A 5,191-nucleotide genomic window follows, 5' to 3' on the forward strand; every position below is an offset into this window, starting at 1 on the left:
GTCCCAGGGGTTTTTCTTTTTCCTTTGCCTTTTGATGATTGATGCAACTGACTAACTGGAAGGGATAGAAGGAAAAAAAATATTCAGTGTCAGGAAACTCAGTCCGGAGCCCCTGCTACACATTCAAGTCATCCTTTAGGGCTGACAAATGAGGTCCTCCATGTTCTTCCCAGGAAGGTAATGGGGAAAGAGGAAGGAAGGAAGGAAGGAAGGAAGGAAGGAAGGAAGGAAGGAAGGAAGGAAGGAAGGAAGGAAGGAAGGGGAAGGGAAGGGAAAGGAAAGGAAAGGAAAGGAAGGGAAGGAAAGGAAAGGAAAGGAAAGGAAGGAAAGGAAAGGAAAGGAAAGGAAGGGAAGGGAAAGGAAGGGAAGGGAAAGGTAAGGCTCTGGATTGCCGTCTATTATTGATTGGGGATAATTCTGAATGCACTGTCTTCTCTAAAGCCCAGAGCAACATTTCACACATCTTGGAAGAGCATGAGGAGACTCTGCAGCTTCAGGCATCTTACAAAGTATCTACCCTGGGTTGGTGGATAGTCTTCCCATCTGCAATGCTTTGGCACTCACCATTCAACCCAAAACATTTGCCCTGGTGTGGCTCTGATGCTTCTTGGTCTGGAGAGGCCTGTGGGACCTCAATCTCCATAATGGCATCTGATGGGTGTCCTGGAGCTTGGCCCACTGAAAGAAAGAAGTCAAGAGGTATTTCTTCAAGCAAACATTCTCTACCATCTTTCTCCCAGCTATGGATTCCCTTCTTACATCTTCACCACCCTTGAAGTCCAGGATGTCATCCAAAGGATAAGAAAGGTCAGTACCTGCAAGTAATACCTGGTACCAAGTATGGTTAGCACTCACCTTCCAACCCAATAAGATGAGAAATGTCCTCCAGATTATAGTGCAACGATGAAGAAGGAGCCAAAGGTGATCCCTCAAATGCATGGAGGCTACTACTTGGCTGATCCAGGGAGCCTGGAAGATGGAAAGTCTGGGCTTTCTGTGATTCCTCTTCTGGGGCTCTGACCTCTGAAAGAGTCAACAAGAGAAACTGAGCGGACTCTGTACTATTCAAGCTGATCCTGCCTTGGTGGCTCAATCTGCCTGTGACTCCTATCAAGTTGTCGTTCAGAGCTCTATGCAAGTGGATGGAGATGCAGAAGAGGATGGAGGTAGCTCTTCACTGAGTCCTGTGCAAGCAGCTGGTCCCATTTCATAAATGAACTCAAGAAAACTATGTTATAGCATCTCGGTCTTCAAGAAACATCTCTTACCCTAGCTCTAACCTATCTTAAAGACCTCCAGGACATGTGTCGGACATCTGTGGCTAGGTCTTATCTATGGCATTCTGTGGATGAGAGACCAAGTTCCAGGGTTGCACAAGTAGCCCTTACCTTGCAATGAAGGACCTGGAAGCCAATGTTGGGGGTAGGGTGGCCTGGGGATCTGCTGATGGTTGCCGGTGTCAGTGAGAGTTTCATACTGAGGTGGCGGAGGTGCATAGAAAGTCTGAGGAAAGGCAGAGACGGGAGGATTACAGGCTGCCAGGTTGGCTAAGTGCAGATGTTCACCCTGGACGGTTTGGAGGTGCGAAACTCCTGGAGGTAGAAAGGTTTGGAGGCTGGTGTTGCCTGGGATCAGCCGAACAGGCAGATGGGGAAAAGGAGGCTGGATCCAAAGGTTGCTCAGAACTGGTGTTGCCATTCCAGGGAGGTTAGGAAGATTGCTTCCTAGAGTGGATACGGCTATAAGTATTGGGCAACTGTGAGTCGGAAGGTTCAGATTTTCTAGGGTCTCTGTGTTATGAAGCTGATCTGTAAAACATATAAAAAGAAGAACAGAAGTCAGAAACCATTTGATCTGTTTCAATCAGAGAACATCTGTGATTCTTTTTTGGATCTAGGTCCTGATCATGAAATGTCAGGGAGGAGCTAAACACATATTACTCCCCCAGGCACAAATACAGTTCTACACGTGACCCAGAATGAAAGGGAAAGAAAAATGAGTGGCTAAGAAAGGACCATTCTCCTTCCTTTACAATGTCCTTGGAAGCAGATAGGATGGCTGAGGGCATCATGGAGTTTAGCCCTCAGTCACATCCTAAGCGGTCTGAGAGATGCACCCCACTGACCTTAAAGTCCTTCCAAATAAAAATAGTTGGGGGACACAAAAGTTGGGACCTTCCAAGTAGTAGATAGTATTCCCGGTAATGCTTCAGAGTATGGCCAGATGTGTGAGGCGATCGCTCCTCACATCATCTGGATTTCTTTCGCTGGGGGACCCCTGTAAAGGGGTTGAAAGTCACCCTGGAGGGGCAACGAGTGGGGGAGAGGATCCTTTGATCGATGGTGGAAGGGCAGCAGCCCTCCTGTCAACCTGGAGCAGCTCTTCAGATCGACGAAGAAAGGATCGGCCACTCCCATGGCCCATCACTTCTGCTGTTCCCTTCAGAGGCCAAATTAACAAATTAGCACTTGAAAACACAGCGGAGGAGCTGGGTGAGAACTGCCTTCTCTTTATTCCAACTTTTTACTTTGTTCCTGCGAAAAGCCTTTTGAATCTGTTTCCCCTTGTTAGGAGAGAGGGAAGGAAACTTTTTTTCCACTCTGTTAAATGGCGGCTTTTGAACACACCGGGAGGAAAAAAAACCCTGAAAAAATATTATTAACTAATTTTTGGTGACCCCAAAACTTCTATTTTCATGGGAACTGGCTATCCCATCTATCTGACAAATAAAAAGGGAAAAAAGGGGAAAAAACATGTAGAAGGATTTAAACCTGATAAAATTTACTCTGCCTGAAAAGGATTTTAAATGCTCTGGGGACATCTTGTAGTTAAGCTTGGTTCAGCAAGTGAATATTACTGGCAAATAAATTTTATAATTTGGATCTGTCCTTGGCACGAGCTAAAGATAAAAACCTGAAACAGCTGGGTGGCGAATTCAGCTTTTAAGATTTGTGGAGGTGAACATTTACTGACTTTTGTTTAAAAACTAGCCTCCACTAAAGGACTATTTATAACTATTCCAAATGGAGGGAGGCCAGCGACAAACTTCGTTTGACTATAAGCTCATACTTGAAAAAATCCACAAAGCCACTGAGATATTTATCTCCATACTGAAAAATAAAGGTGTTACCTTCAATCCACAAACTGAAACCCAGACCCCAACTAAAGAATCTCTGACCTATTAGGATCTTCAGGGCTTTTTTTCTCATAGAACGCTCAGAACGGAGTTCCGGTACCTTTTTTGGATGGAACCTTGTAGGGTAGGCAAGGCGGGTTGTATGACATATGTGAGTTCCAGCACCTTTTTCTTTTACAAAAAAAGCACTGAGGATCTTAAATAGAAAATGTTTATAAGATAAAACTAGAATGTGCTTATGTATTTATCAGGCTTATTTCAGATATTATAATTTGTATACTGAAATAACGGAAATTTGGCGTTTGGATCCTATGTTTGATGTTAAAAGATGTTTGAATATTTTAACTAGGAACTATGTAAAGGTAAAGGTTCCCCCACACATGCGTGCTAGTTGTTTCCAACTCTAGGGGCCGGTGCTCATCTCTGTTTCAAAGCCATGTCCCTTAACTAAGAACTAAGAATTAGCTAAAAATTAAAACAGAATTTGGTTATGTATAAGTAGATGTAGATTGATAAATATAGGTTGTTCTATTAATAATGTACAGGGACGCGGTGGCTCAGTGGGTTAGGACGCTGAGCTTGTTGATCAGAAGGTTGGCAGTTTGGTGGGTTGAATCCCGAGTGCCATGTAACAGAGTGAGCGCCTGTTACTCGTCCCAGATTCTGCCAACCTAGCAGTTCGAAAGCACGTAAAAATGCAAGTAGAAAAATAGGGACCACTACGGTGGGAAGGTAACAGTGTTCCGTGCGTCTTTGGCATCTAGTCACGCCAGCCACATGACCACGGAGATGTCTTCAGACAAGCGCTTGCTCTTCGGCTTTGAAACAGAGATGAGCACCGGCCCCTAGAGTTGGAAACGACTAGCACGCGTGTGCGGGGGAACCTTTACTTTTACCTTATTAATAACGTTCATGTATTACAATGTGAAATAGAAAATGTCTATTAGGTAGAGTTTAGTTATTCAGCTATTGTGTATATGTTAGATGTTACAATTTTTGGTGCAGTGAAATAAGGGAATTTTTGGCTGTGAATACTATTTTGGATGTCAAAGGCTAAACTTGAATACCATAATCAAAATCAAAACTAGGTAAAATTTAATAACAGGACATGGATATGTTTAACTAAAATTGGATTGACAAATTTTTAAATTGACCATGTTACTCTTAGAAATTTATTAGTTTAAGCATGTTCTATTAAATGTTAAGGGAAATAGAGAAGGATGTTTTGATAATGTAACCTGAACTATGTACTACAAAGTCTGTTATTGAATTTTTGATTACCCAGTCACCATGATGCTTTCTAAATATATAGATGTTAAACTGGAAAACCAATAAAACTTCTTTTTTTTTAAAAAAAAAAAGAGTACCAAACTGTCTTCTTGGCCACATACAACTAAAGCAAGGCAGTTTGGCTCTCCAGTTTTGTGTTGCCTATTTCTTTTACTCCCTCAGTTCCATTAGTCCCCCTGCTAAATTTTTGATGAGATGAGGAAATAGAATTAAATGTCTGTTTCTATCAAAAACTACGTTGAAAAGTATTCATTGGAAGTGGATATGAAACTCCACTGAATATAGTGCCAAATATATGAGCACATCCAAGAAAAAAAGTCAAGAATTACCCAAAATTGGATTGAGAGATGGGTCCCCTTATTGGTTTTGTTCTGACTTATTTTATCATTTCCTTCTCTTGTACAGCCCATTCCCAAACCTCCTCCTTTCCCCAGCTCTGCCTCTGTTATGCAATGATTTCCCCTCTAACTGGATCTTCTGGAGAAAGAAGAGATTCCTTCAAAGAGCAAGATGGCCCAATTCCTACCTGCCATGATAGGGAGAATACTGTATTTCGAACAACGACAGATATAGATGCTGCCTGCTAACCACTCAGCATCCAGTAAAAAATGGTCAGTAAGGCTGGAATCATTTAAAAGTGTTTACTCTGTCCCTACGGTAACCCTGGACATTCTGAGATGCCAAAAGAATTTCCAGAGTGGAAGCTGATGATGAAACGTGATGTCACTGCAGAAGGCAAGGAGCGCATCAGTCATGGCTATCAAG

The sequence above is a fragment of the Vipera ursinii genome (assembly GCF_947247035.1).
Source record: "Vipera ursinii genome assembly, chromosome: 8".
Lineage (NCBI taxonomy): Eukaryota > Metazoa > Chordata > Lepidosauria > Squamata > Viperidae > Vipera > Vipera ursinii.